This window comes from Sus scrofa, chromosome 13 (genome assembly GCF_000003025.6).
Source record: "Sus scrofa isolate TJ Tabasco breed Duroc chromosome 13, Sscrofa11.1, whole genome shotgun sequence".
NCBI classification, from domain to species: domain Eukaryota; kingdom Metazoa; phylum Chordata; class Mammalia; order Artiodactyla; family Suidae; genus Sus; species Sus scrofa.
Genome location: NC_010455.5, coordinates 99,242,295 through 99,265,866, shown reverse-complemented (window position 1 = coordinate 99,265,866; position 23,572 = coordinate 99,242,295). Strand labels below are relative to the sequence as shown.

General features: G+C 37.6%; 1 protein-coding gene across 1 annotated transcript in view; it reads right to left on the bottom strand.

The window, feature by feature from the left end:
• Nucleotides 1-23,572, bottom strand: part of LOC100514494 (schwannomin-interacting protein 1) — a 774,043-nt gene that overhangs the window by 367,157 nt on the left and 383,314 nt on the right.

Genomic DNA, 23,572 nt, shown 5'->3' with positions numbered 1-23,572 from the left:
TTTTAATTTTTTTTATTTTCCCACTGTACAGCAAGGGGGTCAGGTTATCCTTACATGTATACTTTACAATTACAGTTTTTCCCCCACTATGAAAATTTTCTTTATCAAGATCCTTAATGGAAATAATTAGTGGAAGGGGCAATGACCTGGCTTATAGTTAATGATGGACTGCTTAAGTTGGAAATGGATTAACTGTCAGGAGATCTGAGTTAAAATTTGCCATGTAACTCTGAATAAGTCAGACTCTCTTTTAGTTGTCTCCTCTGTAAAATGAAAAGCCCTGTATTCATTACACTAGCTTCTAGAGTTCATGTGAGAACCAAACAATCAGGTATGTGAAGTGCTTTAAAAAGCTCAGGGCTGCACTAATATGCCTCGTTTTTTAAAAATGAATTAGCATATCAACTAGGAAGAACAGAAAGCAGGGAGTATACTAATCTAGTTATATGCGACCATTAACTTTTAGAATTGTTGTATGTGGAATGTGAAATTGAGTAAAGAGCACCCGCTCCTGTAAAAAAACAACAACAAAACAAACAAACAAAAAACCCCCAAAAGTATTACTTTGCTATGTCACATGTTTCACCAGTAGAAACTTCTAAGACCTGATCAGACGTATATACGGCATTTGCATGTATTGTGAGAACACTGGAGTAATTAATACATAAATGAAAGTCTGTGGTCTTGCACCACATTTCAAATGCTGATGCTGTTTTTTTCTGGTTCCCCTGGTCAGGTGGTAATTAGAAAAGTCTCCACTGTGTTCTTTATCAGCAACAAAATGTGAATGTGCTTTTTGGGAAAATGAAAGGCTTGGGATGATAAGGGTTATAAAGTATGTGAATCTGCCCTAAATTGATGATGCTACAGGATTTGCTAAAGTTTCTATACTTTAAAATCATGCACCTGTTTATCATCTTTTTTAATAGATAAGGAAACTTTAATAGATAAAGGAAATGTTCCCAGTTGGGTGGAAATATGCTTTGAGAAATCACAGCAACAAGCAAGAACACAGCCAGAATCAGAAGTCATAGTCTATGAGTTTCTGGTTTGAACACTGAACAAACAATGCAGCTTCCCCTTATAAATACAGAATATCACTTTTCCCTGGCTACAGATAGCTGAGGTTTTCCAGGAAAATAATGAATTTACAAACTCTCTTTTTCTGAAAAATCCAAAACTTTATAATAGATAGCTGTTTGTGTATATCCCTATCAAGAGCATCACTAATTTAAGCATCACCTGATTAAAACAAATGGAAACATTAAGACTTAATTTGTGATTGGGATCTGGGATGGCCTACACAAGTAGCCCAGCTTTATTTTAATGTATAAATAAAGAATGCAATGCATGAATACATAATAAAATTATGAAAATGGGATTGAGGGGAATCCCCAAATAACATTTTGCTTTTTAGGCAAATATTCTGTTACTAAAAAGGCACCAACAATTTGCAACTTATTAGCAGATACTGGGGCCAATACCATTTTTAGTCTTTTTTTTTCTCTAGGATATGAAATAATATTTATTTTCAAGGAAACAATAATGTTTTGATACAGTGAGCCAAATACTTAAGGAATGTCAACAATATAAATCTTAATACCAGCAAGCACTGAAGAGAACAGTTTGACATGCCCTAGCACATATCAGAGGTCCTTGAGTATTCTGGGGGAAAAATGTTTTCCCCTGGAACAAAACACACATGCTGAGAGTAACCTTTCATGTGTATCCATCCGTTACTTTGAAATCAGAGCATCTAAACTGAATTTAGGGGCAGCATGGTGTGATGGAAATAGTCCCAGACTAGAAGCTTTAGGATTTCAGTCCTAGTTCAGGCTCTTCCATTAACTATGTGACTCTTGGCAAGTCACTTTCCTTCTCTGGGAATCACTTCCTTTAAATCTAGAAAGTGAGGCAATAAACTAAAATAAGAAGCATGTGATTGACCAAGTGACTGAATCTGTGGCTTATAACACTGGTTTCTCAAAATGAGAAACCCGAGTACAGAACAAAACTAAACTCCTTAGTTTCCCTGGGCCTCAGTGTCCTCATTTATAAAATGAATGCAGTGCTACCTCACTGGAGTATTGATTATCAAGAGGCACAGAAAACACCTAGAAGAATGCCTTTCACATGCTATGTATTTGGAAATTGGTAGCTACAATTATTACTGTGTGCCAGATATTTTGAATACTTTATTCCAGTGGTTCACAAACTTGAGCAGGCATCAAAGTCATCTGAATGTGGTGCTGGAGACTCTGCATGTCTAATAAATTCCCAGGTGATACAGATGCTGCTGGTCCAGGGGCTGCACTTTGAGAACCTCTGCTTCATTTCCTTTCATCTTCATGAAAGCCCTCTTTTCTAGATAATATTATTTCAACAGAGAGGCCTGTAACTTTATCCCAGGTTCAATGGCTGGTGAATATTTTATTCTTTCTTTTTAGGCTTCACCTGAGGCACATGGAAGTTCTGAGCCTAGGGCTCATATTGGAGCTGCAGGTGCTGGCCTACATTGCAGCCACAGCTATTCTAGATCTGAGCCGCATCTGCGACCTATGCTGTAGCTTTTGGCAGCACCAAATCATTAACCCACTGAGTAAGACCAGGGATTGAACTTGCATCCTCATGGATACTATGTCAGGTTCTTAGCCCACTGAGCTACAACAGGAACTCTGTACTTTCACTTGTGACCGAAAATCCTTTAAACCTAACTTTTAAAAAAAATTGTTCAATGAGATTCTATTACTGATATTTTTATTTTCTAAGAATGTTTTGAATTTTTAATGCTTCTGAAATTAGGATATGCAAAATGATCAATGCCAAAGGAAGACGCAGGTAGCCAGGCAGAGGGGTACATTGTAACACAGCTGTCATTAGTTGAGACTATGTGATCCTCCCTAGGAGCAGAAAGTATCTGTCCACTTGTGTATCATCTCAGTGGCTCTGGCAACAAAACACATTTGAATTTTAGCTTATATATGGACTCCTAATGGTTTCCTAATAACTTCAAAAACATTACAATAGAATGGGGCTTTGAAGGAAAAAATTATTGCCTATGCAGAAGAAAGCTGGTCATACCCTAAATAATGGAATTAAAGGCAGCAGAAATTGTCAAGTTCTTTAGAAAAGATCATAGCATTTTTCAAAGCTGGGAGAACAGATGTGCCTGATTTATGCATTGTGATGGTCTATCACTCAGGCACTGAACATCTCTGTCAAAAACTTCCAAATTGCTTTGAAGAGAAGCTATCTAATATATGGTGTGAGTAATTCAGGAGAGGAAAGAAGAACTTCGGGTTTAACCAAAAAGAAAATGCAGACAGAATTCAGATACTTTTTCAGATACCCAAAAATGGAATGGGCCTGGGTTAGATAAGCTCTACTTCCCTGCTAAGCCACACAAACTGCTCAGGGGTTCAGGACCCAGATGTAACTTTATCCTAGAAGAGAAGATAAGGAAGTCTCCAATCTCAAATGTAAGAGTGTGTAACTGGACAGGTGAATTGCAGAGTTGGTTAATAAAAATAATTGATGAATATGTAACATGCTGTATCTTTCCCCGCAAAGAAGCCTAGTAAAATAGAGTTGCACCTTGCAGCAGATAGCATCTAAGAATCAAAGACATATGATAATATTTTTTCACCTTTAACTTATTTAGTCATTCTCTTGTTGTTTAGTCATTTCCAATCAGTTTCAGTACAAAGAGAACTTCTATGAACATACTGGTAACAAAACAGTTTTTGGTAATTGACTATTTATTTAGGCAAAGTGTGATTTAGTCTTGAGGAAAGGGGATTTCAAAGATATGCAGGGAGGAACACAACACTGTCCCTTTTCCCCAATGTTGGAGGATGGACATATCTGAATTTCCACATAAAGAATCCATCACATGGCTGACTTTTCCTCTGCCCAGTTCTGTGGCTTATTGCTTCAGGAAGGAGAAACCAGAAACCAACTCTATTTCCTTTTCCCCTGACATTTATGCAAGTAAATGATTAGATTACTTTAGTTAATCTTCTTAACCTTTTCTTTCTTTTGCAACCTGAAGCAATTTTCTCTCATAGTATAAAGAATTATTGGTTATTCTTCTTTTGCATCTTTTTTCATATTTATGCATAAAATTCTGCCCTTTGAACAAGACAATTATTCCCTAAAAGATAGAAATGAGTTTACTTCCCCTATGGTTCTGAAGTAATTATATAAACAAAATTTTAGAATGCAAGTGAGAATAGCAAAATAGAAAGACTGGTTGGCACAGTTAATTGGCTGATCTTCTTATGTAGATCTAATTTGGGATGTCAATTGAATTTTTGGAAATCATTGCTTATTTCCTTTGAGAATTATTTATTGCTCTGTGTAATTGGAATGTATAATACATAGTTTGTTCAATTCTGCATTATAGCTTGATTGAGAAAAGCTATTTCTATCAGGGAAGAGATAAAAAATATTTTGAATCAGTTTTTTACCCTTCCAGCATTGGTTTAGAGAAAATATACAGATGTAAAATGAGACATAATGAATTGTCAGATTTATCATGGTTTCATTGTTTCCTGACACTGAAGAGCCAGCAGAAGCACAGTGGGAAGAGTACTTTATGAGGGTGTGAGCTTTGTTCTGGGTTTTGCCACTTGCTAGTGAGACCTGGGCAAACTCAAACTCAGTCCTTAATCTTCAACATGTAAAACAGTGAAACATAATAGGGTTCCCGTCCTCCCTCCCTCCCTCCCTTCCTTCCTTTCCACCCTCTCGATTTTCATCTCCTTCTTTTTCCTCCTCTTCTTTTAGAAGGCAGTACACTGGCTTTGAAATTACACAAACATTGTTTGGCATCTTAATTCTGCTGTGTGATGACACTGGTAATTTGTCTGACCCCTTGGGCCTCAGTTTCCCTCCACTGAAATGTGATAATAATAGGTCCTGGCAGAATGATTTTGAAGATTAAGTGAGAGTTTATTTCCACAGCTGGTGTAAGTACATATTAGATCCTCAATACGTGACTGAAAACTGTCATCTCATAATGTGGCTGTGAAAAGCATGTGATGGAATATTGATAAAAGCCCTTTCTCCACATAAAGAGTGCTGTAAACTTGAAACGTGGAAGGAGTGAACTCCTGCCTCATCTTGTACATCTGACTCCCTCGAATATGTAGTGCATGGGGCTCCACTCTGACACTGCTCTCTGTCTGTCCAGAAGTTGCAAAATATCTACTTCCAAACTATTATCAATTTTAATACGTTTATAAACTTGTAAGTCAAATGGGTTTTATTCTTAAATAATTCCCTTTTGAAATTTAAGCTGAGATCTTACTTGGTAAATCTGAGGTGTCTTAAAAATCACATTCTATACTTCTTGGTGTGGAGCCATACCCCCTTACTGAATCAACTCTCCTTCCTTTCTTGGCATCTCTTTGTATAACTGGTCATATTGCCAGTTATCTTATAGATGAGAACCTAAGATTAATTCCTCTCACTCTACCCATGACATCCAAACCTGCCTCCTGTGGTTTACAGTGTAAATCTCAGGCAGAATTAATTTCCTCCTCATACACGAGTGCTCCCTTCTATAGCCACAACTTCGGTAGAAGTAAATAGAACATCAATTGAATCTTAGGTTCATTATTTCCCCAGTGTTTATAGGATTGTGTGTAAGCACTTGTGCATTTATCTCAGCACTGACAGGCTGTAAGCACATAATAAATATCAGTTGGATAAGTGGTTGAATGAAGTGGAATGAAGTATGCATGTGTGTGTGTGTGTGTGTGTGTGTGTGTGTGTGTGTGTGTGCGTGTGCCGATGGTAACACATCTAATGGAAGAACTCATTTCATTACTCTTACTTCTGCTTTGTCTTCCTGATTTTTTTTTTTTTTTGTATAACAACTTTATGGTATTCACAGATGCCAGTTATTATGTGAAAGTAAAAATTGTGCAGACAGGGAGTTCCCGTTGTGGCTCAGAGGAAGTGAATCTGACTAGTGTCCATTAGGACTCAGGTTTGATCCCTGGCCTCACTCAGTGGGTTAAGGATCCAGCGTTGCCATGAGCTGTGGTGTAGGTAATAGACGTGGCTCGGATCTGGCATTGCTGTGGCTGTGGTGTAGGCCAGCGGCTACAGCTCTGATTCAACCCCTAGTTTGGGAACCTCTGTATGGCACGGGTGCGGCCCTAAAAAGATACACAAAAAAATTGTGCACACCCAGTTTTACCTTGAAACTGAAGAAAATTAGATCCAACAACTTAAACAATTATCTGACAAATATATGAATGCATATTCACGTAAAGATTCAAATTATAAAAATTTATCTCAGCAAAATGCCAAAACTCCTCTTCATTCAACCCCTCTGTTTCCCAGAAGTAACCAGAGTTGACAGTCTGGTGTATATGCTTCCAATCCCCTTTCTACAAAATTACGAACATACATAAATACATATAAATATATATTTTTTTCGTATAAAAGAGACCCTACCATATACAATGTTCTAATACCACCTCAATGGTCAACCTATCTTGAAGTCTTTCTACTATCTCTATACTATCAATCATCTATTTTAGTGGGTAGAGAATAACGTAGCCTCTTTTAGTGGCTGTTTCATAGTTTATTTGATGACCTTGTTCATGACAAACATTTAGATTTTTCCCCCTAATTTTTGGCTGTTATAAGCTGTACTGCAGAATTGAACATTCACTGTTGTACATATGTGCAAGCATTTCTGTATGAAAGATTCTTAGGCATGGATGCTAGTCACAGAGCATATACCCTTAAAATGTTGATCCATGCTACCATATTGCTTTCCCCCAAAGCTTAGCCAATTATTTACATTCTTGCCAGTAATTTTTTTCAAAGGGTCCAGAGCATTGCCACTCTAAAGAGGAAGATGGTTAATTATCTCATTATAAGTCATGACCTGATAAATTCAGTGACTGTATACACTGATTATGAATGTAATGCAATGAGTTAACACAGGATGTTGGCTCCTTTATATTAGATTAATATTAAAAATCCCCTTAAATAAATAAATGTTTTGAGAGAGTAGTTTTACTTAGTAGGACTACAGGTTCACAGAGATAAAGGGAGTTGACATGGGCTAAAGGAAAGGGCAGGGCAAACAATTTACTATTCATCATGATATAACTAGCAGCACCTCATTCTTAAACAAAATTGAAAAAGAATATACTCAAAAACTATTGCATGATTAAAATAAAAGATTGAAAGGACTTTTATATCATTTATGCAAAATGTAAAATTAATCAGTGTTATGGCTTGCATTCTATCATGGCATACAGAGGAGCAGGAGCAATTAAAACATTACATTAGCTCAACACTTATGAATCTGGGCTATAAGCATGTACTAAAAAAGGACCCTAGAGAAACATGGAGGCTTAGAATTATCTTTTTATGCAACATGTGCTCTATTATCTTGGGTACTCCAGAATCAGTGGCAAAACTCTCACAGCTAGGCTAATTACTTTAATAAGACCTGCTTTATTTAAAAATAAATCCAAAGCAGAAGCCAGAACTGGATCTGCTGACAAATATTTATCCTCTTCATGGTGTCTGTTTCCTGCAGCATTGTATCATGGGTTCCCGACCTTGGACGACCATACCAAGGTGCAGCATCATTCCTGGCAAATGCGTGCAATGGGATGCCTATTGTCTATGGGGATTCTGCAATCTTCTTTCTGTGCCCTTTCTCTCCAGATGTCTGGTTTCCTCATGGTTGCCAGTGCCTCCCTCTAGAAGGTTATCTGCCACATCAGCTTTGCCCTCCTCAGCCCTCCTGTTTTTCACCCCACATCCAATCTGCTTCCTTAATTTGGGACAACATTCGCTGACACCCACTCTGTGTCCAGCTGCCTGCATCGTGCCAGGACTTTGGATGTAGGAAGAAAGTCTAATCCCTGCTCCCAAGAAAGCTTCAACTTGGTGGAATTTTCTAGAGTTATTTTGATAAACTTATTTAAGATCAAGTGTTATGGAAGATAAACTCTAATGAATATGTCACAGATAGACTCCATAATTTAAGAGGAAACTTAAAAGACTAGGTAATATTAAAAACTTTAGCCATTGGGTCAAGGCCAGTAGAGCACACTTGCTTTTTACTTTTCTTGTGTTGAGAACCATTTTCATAAATGAAGGTGACTCCATTTCCTTTTGAGATTCCCCCCAGCAAACAAGAATAGACATTTTTCTTAGGTGGTTTTATATCACACAGACCTGTTACAGATGTTAACATTTATTTTTTGTATTTATGGTACCAATCTCAGTTTTATGTATTTGATTTATCTTCCCTTCTCAGACAGAGAATTCACAGCAATACCTAAGGCCTGTGTGGAGTCAGGCCAAGCTTATTTGAATAGGATTTATATTTCAGTCAAGCGCTCCCCTCTTCACATGGAAGAAAGCAGCTCCAGCCATGAAATGCTGCTCGTGCACCATCTGAGCTGTGCTCTGTGCAGCAGGACTTCCAAGAATGCAACAGAGAGACCCTAATGTGGTCCAGACTGCTGTGGGACATAACCCAGGAAACAGATCTCCAAGCCATGGACTGTGTGGATAAAGTTGATGAAATTGGTATGTCAGACTGGACACCTGAGGTGTTGTAGACCTCAGAAAAGCAAAATAATTAAACCAAACTAAACTAAGCCCATCACCATAGATATGAACTGCTTTTCTCAATTGTAGACTCACATTTCCATTTCCTATAGTAAAGCAAGAAAAGCACATCATACTTTATTCCACATGTAACAATATTGTACTATATACCTAAAGATCTGTCAAGAGGATAGATCTCAAGTTATCTGTTCTTACCACAAAGAAAAGGGAAGACAGTCTGAATCTTAGAGTTACTGGAATTTTCAGTCCAAAAATCATCTTCTGAAGCAAATCTAATGTACCTCTACTCTGCTGGATGGGTCACCAGCTCATTCTCATTGGCATTCCCTTCAGGGCTCCAAACCACTGTGCTACTGCCAAACAAGATCTACTCTCCACTTCTTCCTACTACTAAAATCCCAGCTTCACTGGGGCAACAATATGTTCGATTAACATTCCATCCAGACTCCCTTGCAGCTAGGGGTGGCTATGTGACCTAGCTCTGGCATGTGAGACACTGATAGAAGGAACTGCCCCACCCACCCTGTTCCTTCCTGGTATGTGTTCTTAAAGCAGCACAAAGGCAAAAGCTATACACTAAGGAAAAACCAGCAGGCAGATAGAAGGCACCTGTGCCTCTGGTGGTGCAGCTGAATGGCTGAACCAGTTCTGGATTGCCTTCATGCATCTTCTCCTTTGTGAGATAAATATATCCTCATGGGTTTAGTCTGGATTTCTGATACTTGCTGCAGAAAGCAGATTAGGACAGGGCCGCTTTCCTCAGGCAATGTCTTGTTTTGGCTTTGTGTTTCCAAGACTTCAAAAGCAATGAGACCTTTAAGTTCCAAGTTCATGTACACATACCTGGCATTCCTACGAAGTAGTAACTATTAAAGGTTTCTATAGGCTGCAGACAGGGTTGGGAGAAAGAACTCACTGGCCCATCTTGTCTAGAAGAGCAAAAATGGTCGTGAGGTTGGCAGCTCATATCTGCATAGTGCTATTAGATTACATTACTCATAGTACATAGATTACAAAATATTTCACAAAACAATGCATCTGCCACTCAAGTCCCTACTATGTATAAGGAATTTTATAGAAATTAACTCTCATTTCACATGGTAACTATACAATGGCATTGGTGCCTGTTTTATAAATAAGGAAATAGAAAAAGAGTAACTTGCCCAAGATCACAGAGCTAATTAAGTGAAAAAGCTGGGATTCAAACTCTCCACTGAGGCCAAAACCCAGGTTCTCTCAGCAGTGCTTCCCATAAACACATTATTTATTTTCTCCTCATAACAATCCCATAAGGTAATTACATTTTACGTAGGAGAAAGTTAGTGCTCTGAGATGTTTAGCTCCTGGCCCCAAATCTCACAATGAATCACTTTAGTTTCTAAAAGCACCACTATTTCTGCTCCCCTAAATGTGCCCCCTCAAAGATTTCTAGAATGTTTTTCCCTTCACCAATATTTGTAAAACTGCTTACTAAGTGCCGGGTACTATGTGTGTCATTCTTATTTTATAGATGAAAAAACTGACCCTCAGAAATGAAGAAATTATTCACTGAGAGGAGCTAGTGGAACCCAGGTGGGCTGGGTCTCTAGCCTGCCTCAGCACTTCCATGCCTCTCGGACATTATGATGACATTCTGAGATAACAAGGAGAAAGCCTGGTTACCCAGCAATTGTGGGGGAGCAGGGTAGAAAGGATTTCCTGTCATTTCCTTGAAAACAAAGATTGATTTTGAGAACTCTGCTTCTGTTTGGCTGAGAGGGAAGGCTTGGGTTTCATCAAGGTCAAATATATAAGGTACTAAAGACAGAGTTGTGAAATTATTATCCATGTCCTAGATGTAAAATGTCCATTTACTATCTAAAACCAAAAGGGAGCGGGGAACACAATCCACTGAAAAAACTTAACATTATCATCCTTAATAACCCAGCTTGGAAATTAATGAGCTGTACGAATCGAAAGAGTCATTTCGCTTTGGCTCAGGCAGAAAACACTGATGGAATTCTGCACCAGTGCATTGTAGAGCTTTGTAATTGTTCCCCTAAATGGCCAATAGTTTTAATTTGTATATAATACGTGATTTTAATCAGCCTAGGCAACTGTTTATGGAGGGTATTTTTTTCCACAGGCGCTGCAACATGAGTGATTTTTCAGTAGAGCCTCTCATCTGATTTTTCAGATAAATGCCTGTGTTGAAGCCAACAGAAACTTTTCTTTGTGTTTTATCAAAGTATAGATTAGATGCCTTCATACATGTTGACACCATAACCAATCAATTCTGATTCTAAGTTAGAAAAACTTGGCATCAAATGGCCATTGCCATTTATGTAACTGAGATTTCTGTCTGTGTTTGGAAAACCCCAACTACCATGAGAACTTCAAATCTAGCTATCATTACCTATCTCACAGGAGGATTAACTACACAGATTCCCCCTTTAACTTAATTTTCACTTTTCAGCCATTTGTTTAATGTCATATTGATATAGCCTAAGGAGGGATAAAAATTAGAATATACTTTTTTTTTTTTTTTTTTTTGCTTTTCTTAGGGCTGCACCCACGGAATATGGAGGTTCCCAGGCCAGGGGTCTAATAGGAGCTACAGCTGCCAGTCTATGCCACAGCCACAGCCATGCCAGATCCGAGCTGCGTCTGCAACCTACACCACAGCTCACGACAACACTGGATCCTTAAACCACTGAGAAGGCCAGGGATCGAACCCGGAACCTCATGGTTCCTAGTTGTATTCACTTCTGCTGTGCCACGATGGGAACTCTCAGAATATACTTTTTTTAAAATTGGCATATACTTGATATAAAACGGTATATTAGTTTCAGGTGTATAACATAATGATTCAATATTTGTATATATTGTCAAATGATCATCACAATAAATATAATTAATATCAGTCATCATGCATAGTTCTAGTATTTTTTTTTAAACCTGTGCTAAGGACTTTTAAGATTCACCCTCTTAGCAACTTTCAAATGTGCAATTCAGAATTAGTAACTATAGTTAATGAAACCATAGTAAAATTTTCATTTGTATTAAATGTTAGAGAAATGAAGTAACTAGTTCGTTGAATGATCTGGTTTACCAGCTAACATATAACATCTATGAATCCTAATTTCTAACTAATCAGAATATGATATAAACCCCTAGGATTATACCTGCTCACGTGTAATCTGATTAGTGATTGGCCCTCCCCACCCCCATTTTTAAATGCAGGAAGTAATGTATAGTCTGTAGGGACAACAGAAGTTTCAGTCTTCTTATTTTGTGGGCTTTTGGGGGACATCATAGACCAGCTGAAAATACTTTCTTTTATATTCACTGCATAACAAAGTGATCTCAAAATTTGGTTTATTTCTACTTCACTTACATCACTATTTGCTATACTCAGTAACAACTCAGTACTCAGTAACTCAGTAGTTACTATCTACTAAGACAATTATAATGTGCCAGAACATTACAAACATTTATATGTTTGTATATATATATATTTACTTGCATATATATATGTGTGTGTGGGTGTGTGTGTGTGTGCGCGTGTGTGTATGCCTATATAGCCATGCATATACAGTACATTAAGACTGTCACTGGGAGTTCCTGTCGTGCCTCAGTGGTTAACGAATCTGACTAGGAAGGATGAAGCTGCGGGTTCGATCCCTGGCCTTGCTCAGTGGATTAAGGATCCAGCATTGCTGTGAGCTGTGGTTTAGGTTGCAGACGCGGCTTGGATCCCGCATTGCTGTGGCTCTGGCGTAGGCCGGCGGCTATAGCTCTGATTGGGCCCCTGGCCTGGGAACCTCCATATGCTGCGGGAGCGGCCCAAGAAATGGCAAAAAGACCAAAAAAAAAAGACTGTCACTGATACAAAAAGCAAGTATACATATATATATTAAAAAAGACCATGTTTATCACAAATTTTATTTTCAATTAATTGCAAATACCAGTGTGTCTCTATTTAGAAGTAGAACATAAGAAGTTAAAGAATAATTTATATTTTATGAGCTTTCAGGAAACTTTAGATTGTTTTCACTTCTCCCTGCTTTCGGCCGATTAAACTGAATTATATCTAGACCTAGTTAAGAAAGTGCAATCATTATGTCAAGCAATCCTTTGTGTTTCAGTTAGAAATCACAAAAACAGCATTTTTGATAGGGAAGGGGAAATAAGAGCAATTTAGGTGCCCATAAAAGTGATTCCTAAATTTGAATTAGTTTAGAAAAAATCCCACCAAACAGCTGCTTGGTTAATGGCTAGTAAAAAACTGTGGGAGCTATGTCAGCGATCCCCAAATTGCAGCTAAACTAATTGCTGGGGAGGTCGCTCTGAAGACAGATAAAATATATCAGTTAAATTTTATGGAAAGTTACAAACGGTTCAGGAGGCCTGAATTGCTTCTCCTTAAATCAACACAAGGCAGTCTAGACAATTGAAGCCCCTTGCCCCTCTCTCTGTTCTGTTCACCCACTGCCCATGATTGCACTGCCTGGCCCTTTGCTCACTTATCCTTCCACAAAAATGTACTGCTCAACAACAGGCACTGCCAGAAATGTGACTTCAGAGCCTATTCCACTGTCACTCACACCTGCTGGGTGCGGGTTAGAGGGTAGAAGAGGCCATTTGGTCTCCAAGTTGACCCACGCATGAATTACTCTTCTATTCTAAATTCTCTGGCATTCCAAAGGTAGGGGGTGTGCTGGGCATTGGCTGTTTATATCTCTCTCTATAATCCTTAGTAGCAAAAGCACACATACACTAGAAAAACAAATTTAAAATATAAACTATTTCTACTATCAGCTAAGAAATACAGATTTATGTACATTAGTTAATAAGAAATATGTTTGTTGTAATTTTCACAGGCCTTTATATTAGTACCTGTAGGTGGGGATACTCAAATGATTAAATTCATGAGCTATAACTAGCTGAATCTCTCTTGATTCTTATTGCATCTCATGGAATCAGTCAAAGCTTGTTGTTAGAAGATGCCTTCTCAGGATTTAATTCTAAACTTCTTAGAGTTTAGGATGGATTGTCTCTCTTTTTAAAAGGTACTTGTGTCTCCTTCTTGAAGGAAGGGGATGGGCAGTAAATATTGTTAGGTGTATGCTTTTACCTAAGCAGACAAGACAGAGATGATGGCCTCATGAAAAAGTACAAGTAGCATTAAGAGGGGTAAAACTAGTATCAGCATTGAAATCCCTTGTCTCTAACACTCCTTTCTCAAAGAATGATTTTGTAATAACATCAAAATGAAATGGAATTTATGTAAGACTCATGCGCAGTGTCTGACACCAGGAGGAACCCAGTAAGTATGTTTCCTAATCTTTTACGGATCCCTTCCCACCCATCCAACCATGTACCTTTGTGTGGGTGTCCCCCGCACCGCCCCCCACCAACTTGACCAAGAATGTAGCCCTGGCTCATTCAAGGTGTGCTGACCGCCATTCTGCGTTTTATCAAATTATCCTCTCCAACCTCCATCTTATTTTGTCCACTCTGCTTGATTTTGAAATTCCCTGGAGGGACAAACAGGGAGGCTACCTTGTGCTTTTCTAATAGGCTATTAGGTTAAAAAAGGGAGAAAGGCATTATCCTTTTCTGTGATACAAAATAAACAAATACTGTTAAGTGTAGTAATTACTGTTTTCCCAAATCACAACATGCAGTCAAGTGCTTAGAAAAGGCACAGGCATGAATTATACAGTGCTTTCTTCCCAGCCTGACCTGCCGCAGAATCAAAGTAAGAGAGGCCACCCAGCCCTAGCAAACTGCAGCTACACCTACCTCTCAGAGCCCAGCTATAGAAAAATTGCTTGGTGTTAGTGATGGGTTGCCAGATTCAGCAAATAAAAATACAGAACTTCCAATTAAATTTAAATATCAGGGAATTCCCATCATGGCTCAGTAGTAATGAACCCGACTAGTATCCATGGGAACCCTGGCTTCGATCTGTGGGTTAAGGACCTGGTGTTGCCGTGAGCTGTGGTGTAGGTCGTAGACATGGCTCTGATCCCCAGGTTGCTGTGGCTGTGGTTTAGACTGGCAGCTGCCACCAATTCGACCCCTAGCCTGGAGACTTCCATATGCCACAAGTGCTGCCCTAAAAAGCAGGAAAAAAAAAACGAATTTCAGATAGCAGGTTTTTTAATATAGCTATGTCATCAGTACTGTATGGGACATACTATACTAAAATGATGTGTCATTTATCTGAAATTTAAATATGACTGGACATCTTGTATTTCATCTGCTCAACTGAGTTACTGAATATGTAAGAACTAGATTACTAGGTTCACCCTTAATGATCTTTTTAGAGCTCTGGTCTAAATCACCTAAAAAAGTTTTTTTTTTTTTTTTTAAGTTAATAATTTATATGCAGGTGGCTCTCATCCTTAGAGTACACAGGAATCATCTGCAATACCTTTCAAAGCACAGTTTGCTGGCATTGCCCTTGTGGCTCAGCAGATTAAAAACCTGACTAGTATCTGTGAGGAAGTGGGTTAGATCCCTGGCCTCACTCGGTAGGTTAAAGGATCTGGCATTGCTGTGAGCTGTGGTGTATGTCGCAGATGAGGCTTGGATCCTGCGTTGCTGTGGCTGGCAACTACAGTTCTGATTCAACTCCTAGCCTGGGAACTCTTGTTTGTGACACATGCGGTCACAAACAAAAAAAACAAAAACATAGTTTGCTGGGCTCTCATCTCCTAAGAATTTTCACTTCTAGTAAGATCACAGGTGATGCTGGTCATAACAGACATCAAGATGAACTTTTTTTGCTCAGGTCATCATAAGCCAATCTCACACAATGAAAGAGGCTGGTTTAGTCAAAGAGGAAGATGAGAAGGAAGAAGAGGGAAATGTTTGAAGCAGTTCTTATTAAATGAGAGAACGTATGATTTCTTTCCTGAGAGGAGGGGTATATATAGTCTTATGCAGAAACAAGATAAAACTTTCCCAAATCATAATCTATTTTACCCCTTCTGAATAAAGCATGATTTAACCTGAAGTCAACCTAGTAGCAGTAAGAAAATTTTATTTATCTCACTAAATTTTAGTATCGAGGCAACATGAGGAACACTTGCTGGGTGAACACTTATGACCAAATACTAGTGATATCTTCTGAGGGAGGAGTGGTTTCTAGAAATTTGTGAGAAAAGTGAGACAGGAGATAAATATACAAACTGACACAAACACTGAACCAAGCAGGGAATGTCTTCCATTCTTGTCTCTTTCAAGATGGCATATTCTTAATTTCTAACCTCAAAGAAAAATGATTTTTACCACAATCCAACTAAGCAGCTACAAGTGAGGCAGGTGGCTGAATGTGCCACATTCAAGAGTGCCAGTGATTGATGGGCCAAATGTTCTCTCTGTTCAGGAGAGTCACGGGCTTCAGAGTCATGTATATGGTCTACACAGGAATTCTGGGTTAACTAGTTATTAGGTGGGTTACCTTGAGAAATCTTCATAACCTCTCTGAGCCCAATGAGTTTCCCCAGTTCTGAAACATGGCTGGAAATAACATCTGCACAGCATGGTTGTGGGATTTCAAGAGATGATAAAGAGAAAGGAGTATTGCACAGATCCTGGCACATTATAGGGGCTCAGTGAACAGTAGTTCATGTGTATCATCCTTCAGAGGAACTTTGAACATGCATCATGGATGCTTGGGATCATTTTTATCTCCTACACACATGGTTTCATAGTTGCTGAGTCTTTTCCTCCCTAGCTTTTACTCTGAAAAATGCATAGCTTTTTTGAAGGCATCTGTGTTAATTACCAGGAAAATGGCACAATATTTCAAGCAATCTTCAATGATTAGTGAAGCTAACTTTTAAATTATCTTAGTCATTTTTTATCTGTCATCTTTTGCTCTTAGATCCTGTCAACTGCCAAATCAAGGACTGCTGGAGTCTAGTCTTCATTCTTTCACTACTCAGAATTTTGCTCCACAGCCAGCTGACTAACTTCCTTGAGCCTCAGGGTGGAGAGCTGTAAAATGAGGGTGGAGAGCTGGCCTGGCATTCAAAGAAATCCTATTTTTAAGATAGGGCTTGTATGTCTAGATATTCAGATATAATTGTCAAATAAAAACAAACTAGCCATCCATTTGTCTATCACTTGGAAAAATACATGACTTAATTATTTAAAAGTTAAGCCACTTTTTTAGCCATGTTCATTTTCAATCTGACCATATGTGGGAAAAAAGAAGGGAAAGCTTTCTTGGAGTATTATAAAATTTATGACATAAAGGCTATTCGACATGCTGAGTATAGAATTCTGTTCTCTTAGCCTTTTTGTATGTGCTTCACAACTATGCCTATAGCACCTGGGAAAGTCAGTATTCCCAGACCCAGATTTTTAGATTTTTTTTTTAACTCTATTCTATCAAATATTTTTTTTTTTGGGGGGGGTGAGTTTTAAAAAGTAATACACGAGGAGTTTCCTTCATGGCTCAGTGGAAACAAATCTGACTAGTATTCATGAGGATGCAGGTTCAATCCTTGGCCTCGCTCAGTTGGTTAAGAATCCGGCGTTGCCAAGAGCTGTGGTGTAGGTCGCAGATGCGGTTCGGCTCTGGTGTTGCTGAGGCTGTGGTGTAGGCCAGAGGCTTTAGCTCCAATTCGGCCCCTAGCTTGGGAACCTCCATGTGCTGTGGGTGTGGCCCTAAAAAGACAAAAAAAAAGTAATACATGAGATAATTTGGAAAACTCAAAAAATATAAAAGGGAACATAATACTCATGAGTAATCCCATTCCCTAGAAATAATCACTGCTAAAACTTTGAAATTAAATTCTAGTCTCTATTCTTAACTTTTTTTGGATGTGTAATGTGTAATATGCATAATAGCATAATATATAAAATTTGACATTCTGTTTTTCTGGTTTAATTTTATATTAATATGTGTGGATTTACTCATGCTTTAAAACCTTTGTAAGCATCATTTGAAACATTGCTGTATAACATCTCATTACATATATTTGCCATAATTTATGACAATACTCTTATGTTGGGACTTTAGGAAATATCAATTATTTTCATAAATCTAATTTTTTGTTTTGCTTTGTTTAATTTTTGGTGTAGTCTATGCATCATAGTACATATTGATAGTGTCAATAAACATTAAAAGCACCAAATCAGCACTTACTCTAACCAGCATTTTTTTTTTTTTTTGCTGCATGTGGAAGTTCCTGGGCCAGGGATCAAATCCATGCCACAGTAGTGACAACACCAGGTTCTTAACCCACTGAGCCACCAGGGAACTCCATGTACCTAGTTATTTAGAACCTCTGTCAACCAAAGGCAGCAATCTCCTCCATAACCACAAATAAGAAGACCTCTAGAAGGGAATCTTCAGTTGAGGAACCTGAGACCTTATAGAAAAAAATAGGGCTGGGAGATGGACATTAAAGGCATTATGAATATCGATGCAATGCACTCAAGCCAATGTGACCTCAAGATCGTATCAATGGCATGCTATACATCGACAATTAATGCCGGTGAATATAATACAGCCAACTTTGATTTACCAGTTCTTGACTGCCTTGAAACATTTTGGATTCTCCCTTGAAGTCTCACTAAATTGCTTCTAAAGTTACTTTGAATTGCCACAGATGAGCTACCCACTGAAAGGCACAGCTGTTCTCTGACTGGTCCTTCAACACAAGAAGGTTTTGAGTTTTTCAAGCTCTGAGCTATCGACTTCCAGAGGTTTCTCACATCCTACCCAGGCGTCCAATGGTAGCATCAAGGCACAGCCCTTTAGTCTCTGGCTTGCACAGTTTAGCATCTGCCTTCCTACAGATGCAGAAGTGTGGATCCTTGCCTGTTTACTCACCCACAGCTCCCTTTACTTCTCCCAAGATCTCACTATAAAAGTTCTAACTCCTGCCATAACTTTTGCTTTACTTCCTGGTCCTGATCCCCGCTCTCAAATTCTTACTTTCCTAATCACTTCCAACTAGAGTGACTTTTAGATAACGGGACAATATTTTTGAAGTTGACAAAGAGAGATGCAGAATTGAAACCATATATGAAAACGAGAACAAGAAACTCAAAGATGGGTGATGGGTTTGAGGTGGGGATGCTCTATATTTGCCAGCATGAAGCATTTAAGAGAAAGTAAAACCAGTAAGTAAATAAGCTCATGTCATGGGTCAATTTTAATTGAGACACTTTTAAAATATGATAAAACACATTCTTCTAAAGTATACAATTCAGCAGTGTTTAGTACAGTCTCAGAGTTGTATAACCATCACTGCCATCTAATTCCAGAATGTTTTCTCACTCCCCCCCCACAAAACCCTGTACCCATTAGCAATCACCTCCCATTCCTCTCTTTCTTCAGCTCCTGATAATAAGTAATCAGTTTTCTATCTCTATGAATTTACCTATTCTGGACATTTCATATAAATGTAATCATATGATATGTGGCCTTCTGTGTCTGGTTTCTTTCATTAGCATAATGTTTGCAAGGTTCACCCATGTTGTAGCAGTATGTGGTTTCTGTTTTATGACTGAATAACATTTCACTGTATGATATATTTTGTTTATCAATTTATCAATTTATGGACATTTGGGTTGTTTCTGCACTTTATCTATGAAAAATGCCACCATTAACATTAATGTACAAAATTTTGTAAGGATATATATTGTGTATTCTGTTGGATATCTACTTAGGAGTGAAATTGCTGGGTTATGGGATAGCCCTATGTTTAACTTTTCAAGGAACCATCAAACTGTTTTCCAAAGTAGCTGCATCATTTTATATTCCGACCAGTAAATGTATGACAGTTCCAGTTTTTCTGCATCCTCATTAATGCCTGTTATTGTCCATCTTTTTAATTATAGCCATCCTAGTGGGTATGGAAGGTATCTCATTGTAGTCAAGGCTTAATTTTAAAAGTAATAGTTAAGGGACATCCTGGGATGGGTACAGGACACATTCAGTTTGACTATCTGCACTGGGGGTCTCTGACTGGTGTCCCTCAGGAGTCAGATTCAGCCAGTGGATGGGCTTTATTTCGCCATGAGACGGGGCATGAATACTCCAGTCCTTCATGTGCCTTAGAGCTTCCTTCTCACCATATCTAACTTCTGTAAAGATTTGTTCCTTCATGTCACCTGCCTGATTCCTGAGTTTAGGAACCCATCTACACTTTCTATTTCTGTATCTGGACAGCTTTTTTCAATTACTTAAAAAAAAAAACTGAATCAGGATATAGTTTAGGAAGGTTTTGAAATAACGTTTTGGAGATTTAAGCTTTCTGAAATGCAAAACTTAACCAATATGCTTATTATTATGTTTTTTTTAGGATTTCCTATTGAATCAGAGCCTTAAAAATGCTTCTGCAATTGTAGCATGTTTTGACACATAACTTTTGGGACTGTGAAAGACCGACCAAAGACTACCAGAAATAGACCTTGTAGACAAAGTCCATCTTCCCAAATTGTGTTGCTTTTAGACATTTGGAGGTTTGCTAAATGACTCCACAGTCTGACAGATTCTATGAAACAGAAACAAGGCAATGCTGAAATCACATTTTTGAAACCAAATCACTAAGGCATTAGAGGTCCTTTGTGATCTAGGATATTTGGGTTTTATATCTGTAATAGCAGGACTCTAGGACATCAAATAGATAGTGGAGACTAATGATTACTGAGAAGTGCTTCAAAGGAGATCAATACACTTAATAAGAGATAAGAAACAGCCTGTTTTCACAGTGAACCAGTGTCCATCAAAACCCAGGTATTTTTTATTTAGAGACAATTTTAACCATAGTTTGGAATAAGAGGCTATCTGTACTTAAGCTTGAAAGACAACTGGGGTGAAAGAGAAGGAAGGAATCAAACTATTCATGAAGTAAATGCTCTGTTTGAAATATTTTGTATGAACTACTTATAACTTGATATATTAGCCTTACTAGTTTCTTCTTGTTTTCACCAAGTCTATTTGAAACTCAGTATGAGGATAAGTCAAAAGTAAGATGTTTGAAAATCCAGATGCTTTATTCATTCAAAATTTATGAACTTTTAGATTTCTGATGTTTTGGGGTTTTTGTTTGTTTGCCTTTTTGTCTGCATGAATAGAATCTTGTAGTTACATTTCCTGTAGGGTAATTTTCAGGGCATTGGAAACCTCTGTTTTTTAAATTCAATAAAAATAGGTTTTCAGCATCAGACATGCTACAACAATTGTACCGGGTGTAGCGAAATTTGTTTTTAAGAATTGATACGATTTCCCAAAGGATATATTTTCCTGTCAAACCTAATCCTCATGATCAACAACTATAGCTCCAAGTAATTCTTTATGATTTCTTTTATTCACATTTTTCTAAGCTTATTCTTACATATCCTCCAGGGTAACTTATTACAGGAATTGCTGGCTTTTCCGCCAAAAGAGAAACATGCTTTATATTTAGATGACAAAGTAAGAGAGTCAATGTTTTTTTTTTTTTCTAATGGTATTTTAAAAAATGGGCAATTTTTATATTTCTGATTTTTCCCCCAATTGCAGCCTAAAGTACTGACAGCAAATTGTCTCATCTTTTTCAGTAACTGGTGATAAATTACACAATTTTAGCCAATACTCTCCTGATAAACTTTAGTAAGTAATTTAGCCTATAGCCATACATACAACTGGAATAGCTGTTCTAAATGGACCTGGGGCAATGTTTTTTATTAAGTTCATTGAAAACAACAGAACCACATCCAATATTCTATTTTTCTGTATGACCATGCAGTGGAACTAGTAACTCAAGACTTTTGTTGTCGACATTATTGACATGAATGAGCTCAGGTGAATCAGGGAGGACCAAACATTTGACTAAACTGCATTACAACTCACTTTGTGATTCCAAGGATTTGCTTAGTTCTTTCACTGAATCTTAACTGGATTCAGAGGAAGACCCAATCAGAAAGCAGGATTCCCTTTCTCATTTCTCTATCCCCATTTACTTACACAGAGCACACAGTGGCTTCCCAGCTGATCAGGTCAGAAGGACTGAGGGAGCCCTCTGTCCTGTCCCCCGTGGGCAATTTCTTTGAGTACAGACTGGTGGTTGTGATTCCTTCATTCTCCTTCAAGCATCCTATCCCTTTCCCTAAAGACTTTAAATGCCTCTCAAGTAAACATTTCTAAAGAGCATGTTTAATGAAAAACATTACAAGAGTTCCCATTGTGGCCCAGTGGTAACAAACCTGACCAGTACCCATGAGGATGCAGGTTCTATCCCTTGCCTTGCTCAGTGGGTTAAGGTTCCAGTGTTGCTGTGAGCTGTGGTGTAGGTCACAGATGCAGCTTGGATCTGGCATTGCTGTGGCTGTGGTGTATGCTGGCAGCTGCAGCAGCTCTGATTCGACCCTTAGCCTGGTAACTTCCACATGCCACATGCCTAAGAAGACAAAAAAAAAAAAAAAAAAAAAATTAAAATAATAAAAAGAATATTGCAGAAAGACTGAATAAAAGCCACAGGTACTATTAACACAACTACAGTCTAAAACAACTATATTCACTTTATTTCAGGAAATACAGCACATTTAGGCAATGTAGGATAATAGTTACAAGACTGCCTCTGTTCTAATTCTAGCAATTGCACTTAATAACTGTGTGACTTTGAGCAGGTTGCCTAACCTCTCTGCAGCACAAATTCTTTTTTTTGTTTGTTTTTTAATTGTCACCAGTTTTTATTTATTATTATTATTATTTTGTCTTTTTCAGGTGCACAAATTTTTAATTGACAAAACGGAAGTCATGGATTTCTGAGGATTCAATCAGCAAATACACGTGAAGATTTCGGAATATTGTCTGACACACTGTGAGCTGTATAAGCATTTGCTGTTATACTTAAGCAGAATTTTCTGTCTTTTTCCTCTACTGCATGACCCTCGAAAACAGAGTTGGGTAGATATGTGCAGTGTGTATTATGCTTGTTTCATTTAAGGTCATAATAATTGCTTCTCATGCTGTTTTATTGTTTGAATAATTAAAATTGTAATGACTGCATACTGGTATATCTAGTACAAGGGTTAACATTAAATTGATTTCACTTTATTATTGTTATAAACAATGCTGTAATAAATATCTTTAACTAAATGTTGTTTTCCTTTACTGGAAATATTAATAAGGTAAAAAATGACCAGAAGAGGTAATACTTTTATATTACAGAAGTATCTTTCTGAATGGGATGTACAAATTTCTACAAATAGCCTCAAGAAAACAGCTCATCAATGCTATTGTATGCATAGAAGAATAGCAGGCTATAATCAAAATAATGTGCATTTTTCCCCTATTTGTCATATTAAAATGTATCATAAACTTGGTTTGATAGTAATAATTTTTTGTGGCTGATACGACTATGTATTTTGCCGAATTATCTACTGTAGTGTTTTAATATTTTTTCTTACTAATTATATTGTATTGTAGGATTGTAAACATATTACTCTTTTGTTGTATTTGTTGGGAATATCTTCTTTTACTCATTCATTTTAAAAAAATATTATTTTTTTACAAGAATATATGTTTTAAAGAGTTGGATCTATTTTTGTGATTTATTTATTATGTTTCTAATTTTTCTAGAGTCCTGGCAAATGATTTTATTTTTTGAGATTTGATTAGTGGATACTGAAGAATCCTTGCATCCCTGGGATAAATCTCATTTGATCATGGTGTATGATCCTTTTAATATAATGTTGTATATTAGTTTGCAAGTATTTTGCTGAGGATTTTTGCATCTAAATTCATCAGTAATATTAGAATGTCATTTTCTTTTTCTGAGGTATCTTTTCTGGTTTTGGGTGGCCTTATAGAATGAGCTTGGGAGTATTTCTCTCTCTGCAATTTTTTTTGGAATATTTTCAGAAGAATAGGCATTAACTCTTCTCTGAATGATAGAATTTATCTGTGAAGCCGTCAGGTGCTGGACTTTTGTTTTTGGAAGTTCTTAAAGCACATTTT